Below are 12,250 nucleotides of genomic sequence, written 5' to 3' on the forward strand. Positions count from 1 at the left end.
ACAGGCCAGCAATGTTCTTGGTCCCAAGGGCAGCAGCTTCCCAGGTTCAGTACTTGACATGGCACAAACACCTCGAAGCTTGCCCCATTCAGGGCACAGTGGAGTACCTAGGGCTTGTTAAGCCTCAACCACTTCTCTTTCTCTCCAACTGGAACACCGTCTTTTAAAGATCAAATGAGTGTTACCTGTTTTTCTGTGAATAGTATAGGAAGAAAAAAAAAAAGTGAGCGTGGCAGGCTGCAGTAAACAGCAAGGTGCTGTCATTTGTACTCACTGTGTTGTAAACCGGGCTGGAGTGACTAACTCCCATGTTAGGAAATACAAATTGAAGACGGGATGCTCAGTGAAAGTTTAGGTTGCTATAAAATAATAACGATGCAATTATTTCTTACTAAAAGTTAGGAAGTTCCTTCCAGGAAGGCCTTATGAAAGTTGGCACCTCAGCTGACTCAGATATTGCAAATCAAGGGAGAAAGTAAAACAACACCGAGCAGATGTTTGAAATGCTGATTAATCTTCAATGTGTACCCCACAATGCAATAGAAAAGAGTCCTGAAGTGCTGCAAAACTGTAAACTAATCAAAGAAGAGTTGATCATAACTCTTTGAAAAGTAATTTCCTAACCAGAAGTATTACTAATCTTACACCTTTCCTGTTTCCTGAACTAAGTCCAAACTAACTCACTTAGGGTTAAAAAGAGTTTGGATTTCCAGATGAAATACTTCATCTCAACAGCTGACTGCGAACTGGCATTCTTTATATCTGAAATCTGTCTCAGAGCTCTTCTGTTTATACCAAGGCATTTCTTGGTGTGACTGACTAAGCCCAGGGACTTCTCTAGCATCCTGATGTCAGGAGCCATCGATCTTGGAGGCTCAACAATGGCGTGCCATGCCTTCTACAAATTACAAGCACGGAGAAACAACTTCCTCCTCAGCAAGAACCCAGCTCCTTCATTCCTCTACATAAGGTCCTTTCCATGAACAGCAATTCACACAGTCTAGGACCTCTCCCTGTAACCTTCTGGAGTAGTTGTGGTCCCTTTGGCAGCTCTCTAAGTCTTCCCTTGCACCCAGCCTTGGACCCCAGTGTGGGATGCATCTTCCACACTTGAAAAAATGAGGTTGTGGTGTGGGTGCAGGCTAAGGAAGAGGAGTAGCCTTTGGAAAAGCAGAGCAGATCAAATCTAGTGTAGAAGAGCATGTCATGAGAGCTGTGTATCGGCCGTTCCTGGAGGCTTTCAGTAGCAGGGGGCTGCGAGGGAGGAGGCCAGGAGGTGCTGTGACAGCCACAGGCAGTTGCTTCCAGCCAGCTCTGAAATGGATGAAAATGACCCACTGCATACCCAAACCTCAACCAACAGGAACAGCATGTGGCACCTCTGCTCACGTGTATCTGAGTGAGGGCAACAGCCACTGGGAGTGGAAGACATCGGAAGAGTAAGTGGAGGGGACGTATGGGAGGGGACTTGTTTGGGGACATGGCTGGAGACATAATACTGAAAGGATGCACTGTGCAGGGATTACCCTGAGGGGACTGTGGCCTATGAAGGACCCACGGAGAAGCAGTAAGAGGTGGGGAGCAGTGGAGGAAATTAAGAAGCAAGGAACAGCAGAAAGAAACCATTACACACTGACCCCAACCTCCCTCTTCACCCAGTGCCTCACAGAAGAAATTGGGAAGGATTGGGCATAACACCCACTGGAAGCAAGGGGTGTTGAGACTAGGAAGGAGGTAGAAGAGGTGTGTAACTGGAATAGAGATTGGGGAAAAGACAGAAGGGTGTTTCCCTAAGGGTTTGACTGTTTATGTATTTTTTTTCCCCTCTCAGTATCTGAAAGGTGTTTCTCTAAGTGTTCACTTATTCATGTCTTTTTTTTTCTTTTTTTTTTTTCTCTCCATATTCTGAATCAGTACCTGGAAGTTTGTGTTAATTGGTAATAGACTAAACTGAGCACAATTCCCTGACTGAAACTCTTTCGCCTGCAACAAACCTATCCCACCTTTCACGGGACACAAAAGCAAACATAATGCTTGCTGTGGGTGTAAGACTTGGGAGGTACAAATTTCTCTGAGAAATCTATAGGAGCTGCACGTGCCCATCCACTCTGAAAACTACACCCAAATAGAAATACTGTCAGTCCAGGAGACTGATTTTTTATTAAAATCTGTTCCTGGTTTAGCTGTGGACTTGGTGTGTGTACAGGCTAGCCATTGGATCTATCAATGCTCCCTTTCCTTGTTTATCTTCTTGAATGGTTCGCCACAGCTTGCCTCTCAGTAACCTGACTGTGCTGTCATGCAAGAAATTGTAAATGTGGAAAATGCTATCCAGTGGTGCACAAAGATATTTCTCACCGTCTTACAGGTATTTAGCAAACTAAATCAAATATTCCATTTGCTTCTGATGAACAGCTGTTTATTAAGTGCTTTACTGGAAGATGATATCTAAATGCTTTAACAGTTGACACAGACACTGATTTACAAAATTAAAAAACTCCAGTCTTCTGATGGCGTTTTGAAGGAATCTGATTTAAGGAGACAACAGCAGCAGGGCAATTTCCAGCCCCTTTTCAGTGCTCACATAGCACACTTTCCACTGATGTCAGGTCACAAATTGTTTTGAAAACCCTGTCCAGCATACTCCACTCTATTCAGACTCTTTATTGCATGGGATGAGTCTTTATGCCTTGCAGATAATAAATTAAATGTACTCTTTCTCACTGTATTTGAGAAAGCATGCTGACGTTAATTTATATGACAATTCAAAATTGTGATCTAGTAAATGTTTGGAAATGTGTAAAAATTGAAAGATGTAGTATATAGTGAAGTATATAGTGAAGAACACATGGCTGTATTTTTACATTAAAGACCTAATTTTTATTTCAGTTTTGTGACCAGATGAATGTACAGAGTGAGTCCATGTAAGTCAGTGGAGGTGTGCAGCAGTGGTACTGGGGAACCTGGGATCAGAAAATGGGTCTGTTTTTATTTTGTCCATCCCTGAGTTGCTCTGCAAGATGGTGACTGATGGAAGGAGCTTGGGTTGTTGCCGAAACAAATGTGTCTGCGTTTATTCAGTGCAGAAGGGTCTGCACCATTAATCTGAATATTTACTACTATATATGACACTCCAGTGGATAATATTATTTCAGATCACAGTCACTCTGCGCTCTCTGGAGTTTTGCTTTCAGGTCCTTGTATTTCTGCGCTCCTCGAAGAAATACAATGGCTGTAGGCTGAGAATCGAAACAGAAGTGAAGAAACTGGAACGTACAGTTCCCTCAGTAACCATGTATCATACAGGTTGCTCATAATAAAGCAAGGCACTAACAGCATGCACAATAACATCAATGACTTCACTGCAGATGAGCAATGGCAGTGCATTATGTCTGTAGTGGGAACCATAATTTAGAGTTGCCTGTCTTTTGCGCGTTACATGTTTTCATTCACACTGGAGATGCACTGCTACACTTCTGCAGACCGAATTGCAGTGTTTCTGGGTGCTCCTGACAAAAATTTTGGAAAGGGTGATGCGCAGGCTGGTGTGTTTCTGGGAGAGGAGCCCACTGGGGAGGACGAGGAGCGCAGGCTGTTCCTCTGGGGGCTCCAACACGCTGCCCTTTGTGTTTGTCCCAAGCTGGAGAAGTTGGGCACTGTCAGGAAGGAGCTTTTTTAAGGTTTGGGAGTGGTTCCCAGTCTCACCACGAACCATTTCGTCCAAATTCATCGTTGTCTCTGGGTAGGTAGCAGCACACTAACTTTCGCAGCTCCTCGCCCACTTCCTCACCACGAAGAGCCACGGTGTGGGGGGGTGTCCCGGTGCTGCTGGACCTGGCACAGCCGGCGACAACCCTCCTCGGAGGTCCCCGGGCCTCCTCCACCCTTATCGCCCTGGGGTCCCACGCCACCCGTGTCCCACCGTGGGCAGCCCGTCCCGGGCCAGCAGGCGCTGTGCGGACCCGTGCGGTGCGGGCGGAGCCTCGAGGTTTGTTTTGTTTTTGGCTGCAACGTGCACGCCCTCATGCAAATCGCCGCGTCCCCGCCTCTCCTTCACCCCCTCCCCCGGAGAGAAAAAGTGGGGAAAAATAAAATTAAAAAAAAAAAAAAAAAGAAGAAAGAATAAAGGAGAAAAGCAAAATAAAAAAATGCAAGAGGAAACAAACAAACAAAAAAAAAGTAAAGGGGGAAAGAGAAAAAAGGGGACGGGAGAAAGAAGCCCCGGCGCTGCCCGGCCTTGGAAGGGGCGGTCGCCGCCGCCCTATAAGAGGCGCTGCGGGGCCGCGGCCGCCCGGGAGCGGGGCCGGCGTCGGGGCCGGAGCGGAGCGAGGCGGAGCGGAGGGGCAAGGCGGCTCGGCTCGGCTCGGCTCGGCTCGGCTCCCGGAGGGACCGACGGGACCCACGGCAGCTGCCCAGGGCCCCCCGGCCCGGGAGGTAGGCGAGGAGGGCGGTCGGGGGGATGCGCAGAGCCGAGCCGTGATGCGGGCAGCTGTCGGGGGAGGCAGCCCCGGCACAGAGCGAGGGGGGAAGAAAGCGAATGTGTCCTTTTTTTTTTTTTTTACCCCCTTTTTAATTTTTTTTTTTTTTGGTCTTTTTGTTTCTCGCTGCGCGCAGCGTGTCTGGAGCGAGGCGCGGAGGATGGCTTGCGGGACGGCAGGGCACTGGGAGGGGGACAGTGCGGCTTGTTTTTTCTTCTTCCCCTCTTGTGCGTTTGTTTATTATTATTACTTTTTTTTTTTTTTTTTTTTTTTTGTGATCACTTTATTGTAGCTCGTCCTAAGCGAAGCGACGCTGGGTTGGCTGCGCTGGCGGAGGGGGGCTCGCCTCGCCGTCCCTTCCAGCCCCGGTGGGCTGCTAGAAGATAACGGGAAGGGTTTCCATCCCCTTCATACCTACGGGAAATCCATAAAACGTCGGGGGGCGGGGAGGGCCTTGGGATGAGCGGGAGTGTAAAAATAAAAAAATCGATCCCGCAGCTTTTTGTGATGGGCAGGAGGCTGAGTTGCAGGCGGCACATCCCGCTCCTGCGTGCCAGGCTGTTGTGAAGTCTGCGCTCTGCTATGTTACAGGCTGCCATCAGCCTCTTACAAACACTGCTGCCTAGCGCGGGACGTGCCTGACTGCTCAGATGCATACAGTCTATCAGAGGAAAGATACTCTGACTGTAAATCGAAAGTTTACAGTAAACAGTATTTTTGTCTGTTTTGAACATGAGCTGTTTGTCCCGCCACCCCCAGCTGCTGTGCTTGGAGATTTTAAGGGTAATCAACTTCCTTGGAGGGTCGAAGTTGATCTCTAGTGTGTTGGAGTAGACCTTACAAAAGCCAGGGGGATAAAAACGTGCTCGCACTTTTAGCTGAATTGGTGCCCATCTTCAAAATTATGGGTATAGATTAATGCATTACAAACCCGTTAGGAGGTGGCCTTTGGAAATCGGTTGCTGCTGGTGCAGCAGGGAACAGCCACGTCTTGGGGATGTTCCATTAACAACAGATGGTCCGGCTTGCTGTCTCGAGGCTCTCCGAACTGAGCAGTCTCGCTCAGTTTTGAAAGGGGTTAGGGTAATAAACACACAGCGCGAATGTGTTTTTGGTCTGGTCCTGGTTGGCACAGGTTTCCATCCTCACATCCACACCAGGGACGGGTGGCAGCGTGTGCCCAGGTTCTCCCGGAGCATCGCGCAGGGAGCTGCCTGGGGCTGCAGCGTTGCTGATGTGTCAGCTGTAAATGCTGCTCCTGGGTCATCACCCTTCATCGCGCCCATCTGAACTTTCATGTGTGTAAAATGTGGTACCTCAATCTGTACCTGGTGTGGTCTGGGCAGGAGTTGTATGTATCTGGTGTGGTCTGGGCAGCTACAGGCAGGAGTCTGATGCCTTCGCTCGCAACCCGTGCCGCGTTGATCGTGTTGTCACAGTGCACTAGGGCTGATTATGGTGAGAATTGGAAGTTGGCTCTTTCCAAACCGGGGATAAAAGGTCTGCAGCCTGGAAACAAGAGCTGTGCGGTAGAGCTTAAATTGAACTTTTGAAGTTGAGAGTGTCTCACTTTAGAAGACAGGAGTGTGCTCGCCATGGTTGTTCTGCAGAGATGGGTGGGTATGTGCTGGCTTTGGGCTGCCAGAGATCACAGTGGCTCACATTTGCTGTTACAGGGCAGTGGTCCAGCATTGCAGCCATTCACAGTAACTTTCCCTTGAGAAATTACTGTTGAAGTTCAATTAGCCGTATGCTATTTGTGTGAAACAAGCACCTTGGGTGCAGCTCTGTGTAAGGTTTTGGTGTCTACAGGAGTTACAGCAATCTTTAGATATAAATTCCAGATTTCTTCCAAGTTCAGCTGGACTGTCGTGTAAGCAGGTATATTGAAAATCACTTAATGTCCCTTTCACCCAGCGAGACAGAGGCGTGTTTATAAATGGGTTTGCCACAGGCAGCTGCTGGCTAACCTTTTTTGTCATGCCAAATTTGTTTTCAAAAACCCGTGTGGCTCAGCTCTATTGACGTGAGCGGAGACCTTGCCTAGCACCAAATTCAGCACCTGCCGTTGCAGTGCAGGTGAGAGTGGTTCCCGGTGAAGTGCTGAACTACAGAAATTGAAAACGCATGACTATTAAAAATGCAAATTCTCAAAGATGAATCTAGTGTACACAGCTCAGGAAGCGAGTCCTCCCTTGCCTTCCTCTCTGTGAGCCTGTTTTCTCGCTGGTAGTTCACCTGGCAGAATTGTGCCCACAAACCAGAACAGGAGGAGGATCGGTCCCGAACCCATCCCTCGGTGGCAGAATGGGATCAGCGCTGCTAGTGTTTATCACGTGTGTTGCACCACGCAGGCACAACATTTCCTAGGGTGTGGTTTCTTCAGAACTTTAATCCAAAGTAATTGAGGGCTGCAGCTGCGCTGGTAATGGACCCAGTTAACTTCCCCCCAAGTGCCTGTTCTCTCATCTCTCCCTATCAGTTTCACCCTCTGGGCTGGTGTTGGTGTTCACCAACCAGTGAACAAACTTGAAATTATTATTTTTCTCTGAGCTTTTGGGTCTGGGGGTGCTTTCACGGAGGGATAGAAGGGATGAAAATGTTTACTTTAGCTTCGGCATCCTGTGTTCAGGGGTTTGGTGTGGGTTCGTGAACGCTGGTGCCAGCACAAAGATGGTGACAGGAGCAGGGCAGAAAGGGAACCAGACTACCCCTTTGTTTAAGTAACCTTGGAGCAAGCACCCTTGGTGTTTATATAGGTCTTTTAGGCTGGGCAACACACCAAATCCTGAAATAAGTCCGGAGGCCATGGCTGACCAAACACCAGCATGTTTCTATTAGGCTGCTTATTCTTGATGACTCCTGCTGTGACTGGCCAGAGTCAGGACCTGCTGTTTAATAAAACACACACACACACATATATGCTGGATTTTCCTAGTTCATCTGAGGCAGCTAGGGACTGACATGGTAGAAGTTCTTATGTCTGCTGAAGATTTGAATCCTGAATTCTTGAAAGCTTGCTGTGTGGTTATCCAGCACAGTTGCAATTACTGATATTAAGAATAAAGATCATAAATAACATGGTAAAATTCTTACTTGTAGAAGATGATTGCTATTATTCAAAAATAAAATACAAATATTTCCTATAATGTAGGAAATACTCCTCTATTTCTACTGGCTGTAGGAAAGTCATACAGAACGACTCAGAAAAAATTACTATGATTTGAACTACTGATTGGAATACCCTCTTACCTATTTTTAGATCTGTTTTTCTAATAAAACAAACAAATGAACAAAAAACAGCAAAGCTAGACCTGTCTTTTTTAGCACTTGTCATAGGGCAGAAAACATGTGAGCTTGCCTCAAGGACTGAGGGAGAGACAGAGTAGGATGGAAAACTGTTGATGCAGCTTTCCTGACACAACAAGCTAACACTGTAGGAAAAATAGGAGCATTCAGATCTTAAGATTTATTGGGTTATTAGTGAAAAGGCTTGATCGTGGATTATAAGAAGAATGTACATCAGTCTGAAAGGCATAAATATCCATATACAAGCTGACCTTTTTCCTCTTCTGTTATTTTCTGGAGGAGTGTTGCTTAGCAGAGCTCAATCTAATCCAATAAGAGATCCGTTTGTGTTGTGTTAACTTTGTTAGGGAACAATTGGCATTAGGCAAAAAGAGGAGAGCAGAAGAGCCTTTCCAAAGCTGCTCTGGCTTGGGCTAGATAGCAAGGTCGTTCTTTGGGAAAGAGCAAACAAAGTCAGAGCCCCTGACCACATGGTTCAGAGATCATTCTGGAGGTCTGGCTTCCTTTCTAGCAGGCAGGGCTGCGTGGAAGGTAAAGTGGCCAAAACCAGCTACCAGCCTACTTGCTTGGCTCCCTGAAACATTCTGCAGTTTTACTAGCCCATGTCCCAGTGAAAGGCTGTTACTGGGAGCTGGAACGCAAGCTATGCAATTAATGTTCATTAGCATTCTTGGCTGTAAGTAAAAGCCAAAATTAAGCCATGTGTAAGGTCTCAGAGCAACAGCGGTGGCGGTCTGGGTGACAACAGCAGGACCAGGATAACCTGGTTTCCAGCAACAGAGCCTGTCTTGTGATGACATGCTGCTGTTTCCCCTTAATTGATCTTAATATCATTATAAATATGAGATCACAAAACCTTATATTCTGCAAGGTAAAAGCAAAAGTGTATTTTTACTCAGCTACAGCACTGTAATGTGTCTGCTTTTAAAGACTGTCGGCTGTGTTGCTCATGTCAGCAACCAGGTAGTAAAGCCCATGTTTTCAGACATAGCTTGTACTTCTGCAGGTGAGTTCTTGTGCCTTCAAAAGAAACAAGCAAAAATCATACATGTGTTTTGTCTGAGAGATGTATTCATGGGGGGTATGTTTATATTCTTAGGATATGTTGATGCCTGTTTCTCCTCTTACCAATGTTGTGATTATGCTTCCATAATTGTAATTTTGTTGTGGCTGATGGTTTAAGCAGAGTTAGGACCAAATTTAAATGTATTAAAAAATGAAACAAAACAAAACCAAAAACCTCCCCTCACCCAAACAATGAAATGGCAGCAACCTTTTGTATGTGCAGAAACATTGCCATTTCTTTCTAGTAGCAGCAGTGGAGCACAAGTTCAAAATCTAGTCCTCTCTTAAAGCATTTTCTGTTCATGAAACTAAATTAATCTTGCATTTCAGTCTTTGTGCTATCACTGGACAATGTGCTTTTTATCAAAATTATTTGTTTTAAAGTATTCTTGATGTTCTTTACCCTATTAAATTAGAGCAGCAATTCTTACCACCTAATTTACCAGCTTTAACAAACCTATATTGAAATATTCATCCTAAAGAAAGCTGTATCTTTTCTTCCCAGTTGTATTCACATATAAAACCAGACATAATTGCAGCCAATTAGATTGTCTGTGGGAGTGTGCTTTGACTCCAGTGGAACTTTCTCAGCATCATTAAGAATATCCTAAGCTCCACAGAAAATGTATGGCTTGGGTCCCATTTCCATTAACAACTTGCCAAACTATTTTGTTTACATTTCTTTTACGAGCTTACTCTCTCCCTTTGGGTGTTTAATGCCACTTCTGCACCTACCTGAAGTTTTTTTTGAATTGTTAGTCCTTTGCTTCAATTTGAGTAGACCACAGCTCTTCACTGCTGGATTTAGTCCCTTGAAACTGTGCAAGTAAACTAATGGATCTCTGTCCCGAATCTTGCTTGAAGAGATGTAACTTAGGATATGAACAAATTCGGTCATCCTTGTCTCTGTTACATCAGTATGTGTATTATATTAAAATAAGCATACTTTTGTGTGTTTTACATGTCTGCTAACTGTCTTGTTGACCCTAAGGATTGGAGCTTTAGCCGCAGGAGTGTGAGTTGTACAGCTGGAGCTAAAGAACACAAATGTGCAGAACGACTTGTTTCTGTGAACCAGGCAAAAAGGGGAAGCTTTGCACACAACTTTCTGGCAGCACTCCCGGCGAGGTGCCCGGTGCCACACCTGCCGCAACAGGCATGCTGCCTCCATTCTTATCATCTATGCCAATTATTTTTTATTCCTCTATGAATAACCTTAGAGATAAGTGGTTATTGAAAGCCGTATCAGTTGCAAAGATTGAGCAGAAATTCATTCCTCTTCATAGCTAATGCTCATTACGTTCAAAAGCATTTGGACACCTCTTTATTATCTCTAGTGAATTACTAGTTTCTACATCCATATTGTTGGGTGGCTTGTGATGTGGGAGCTGAAGTCATGTTGTGGGACGGTGTCTTGTAGGGTTTCGAGGATCAAACAGTTCAAACTGACATCTGTTGCAAAATACTGCCTTTGCCACCTGTTTTTTTTTTTTTTTTTTTGACAATGTCATTTCCTTGCATTGTGCTAGAGGCTTTTTCTTGGCTGATTCTTTTCTGCATAGTTCAGAGAACTTTTTTTGTTTTGTCTGCTGTAACTTATACCTGTGTGACAGATATCAGTGCAGTTGTGTAGGTACCAGGCTTCACAGACAGTTTATTCCTTGCACTAATGAATTCCAAAGATACCTCTGGGATGTTTCCCACAGTATGAGCCACGTTGCATTCTGCTTTCTTACCGGACATGTGCTGGTTCACGACATGCTGCTCCCAGATGGCAAAGATCATGAAGAAAATAACAGTAAAGTTTATTTGGATGTTACAGGGCAGACAAACATCTCAGATTGCAGCTTAATCTTGTGCTGGGCCAAGATTGTTTGTAACCTTGTCTTCTCCCAAGATCAAGAGCAAGCTACAGAAACAAGACTTTGAAGACATTGCCTTCCGAAAAAGTCCTTATGAAGGTGATGGCAACACTGCAAGGTGTGGTGATTTTGCTCAAGAGAAGATACAAACACCCCAGTGGTGCTTCAGCCACTCCAGGGTAGGAATGTGGAGCACTTATCCAGTGTACACTTTCTAAAGACAGATCTCTAGCTGCTTTGTGTGGATAAAGTGATTCAGTGAGCAGGGAGTGGGGCTGAAGAGGTTTTCTTGCCTAAGACCTCCTGAGCTCACCAATTTCTTTTCCCAAAAGTTGAGTAGGCTGATGACTTTCTTGGGGGGTGCCTTGTCTTTCCTCGCACCCTGAAGGTGTCTGTCATGCAGAAAACGGTACCTTTTGCTACATGAAATGCTTCCTCTTTTTTCCTATTTGAGAAGATAACGTCCTTAAATAGGATGCGTCATCAGCTGGAAAAAGTGACTGAGGCTGTGTTACACAGCTTTTTGCAGGCTGTGTACTGACGATGCTATAGTTGCTCAGAGATCAAAGCTTAATGGCATGAATTGAGCTCAAATGTCGCAATTATTATTTTAGCAGGATGTTCTATTATTTCTAGATCTCACTACAGAGAGGAGCTCATTCTATGAGAGCCAAAAAAAAAAAAATCAGCTAATATGGACTATGGATTTTTGGACATTGGCCGTGATAAAGCAAATCGTCTTTTTGTTTGTTTTCACCAGAGAATGGACTATATTTCAGCCTCTTTTTTTTTTTTTTTTTGGTGTGTGGGGAGAGTATGGATGTCCAGTGTAATAGGAAAGTTGAAATATTTCATGTGTTTCACAACGTTCCAGTGGAAGTTTTTTTTTTTTTGGTAAAACAGACGACTATTTGAGTGTTATACTTGACACTTAAGCAATTGCTCTTGCTGTAGTGCGTGACACAATCTCTTGCATGTGCCTTACTTTGGGCCAGTCCAACTGTGGCACGTGCAAGCCTGACTTCTTCCACTGCATGGGAAACACACTTGTTTTCACCAGTGAGCCTCCTGAATGTGCTAGCAGTAAGGAGAACCAGTTGTTGTGGTCATTCTGGTAGGAAGACATTGCTCCTGTGTGACCTGGGACAGATTTTCAAAGGAGCTTGGTATGCTCTGTCACAAGGGAAGCTTCTAAAAACATGTCGAAAAACATGGCTTCCTGTAAATGCCTAAGGAGGCACTGCAGACTTTGGAAAATCTAGTCCAATTTATATTATGGAATACTTTGTAAGCTAGTGCTCAGGTCTTTTGCAAACTACCTCTTATGGATTGTTTCTTGTTGGTAGGCACAGGCCCACCTGTGCCCTAAAAATACCCCTTGGGACTTCAGCTTGGTCAGAAAGAGGAAGCAAAATCATCTGAAGAGTTCATGGCCAGCAGTTTGTGTGCTTGTGATATTCATTCTGGCCGCAGGCTTTCATAACGATCTCTGCTCAGCGATTCATAGCTGGTCTTTTTGAGCTACTCAGCACTTAA

At 45.1% G+C, this 12,250-nt stretch overlaps 1 protein-coding gene across 2 annotated transcripts in view; it reads left to right on the forward strand.

The window, feature by feature from the left end:
• Positions 1–4,272: 4,272 nt before the first annotated feature.
• Positions 4,273–12,250, forward strand: part of ABCA1 (ATP binding cassette subfamily A member 1) — a 91,302-nt gene continuing 83,324 nt past the window's right edge. For both annotated transcript variants that reach the window (XM_068668052.1, XM_068668054.1), the window contains exon 1: positions 4,273–4,434. The gene's annotated coding sequence lies outside the window, so the exon portion shown is untranslated. The remainder of the gene's footprint in view (positions 4,435–12,250) is intronic.

This window comes from Anas acuta, chromosome Z, assembly GCF_963932015.1.
Source record: "Anas acuta chromosome Z, bAnaAcu1.1, whole genome shotgun sequence".
Lineage (NCBI taxonomy): Eukaryota > Metazoa > Chordata > Aves > Anseriformes > Anatidae > Anas > Anas acuta.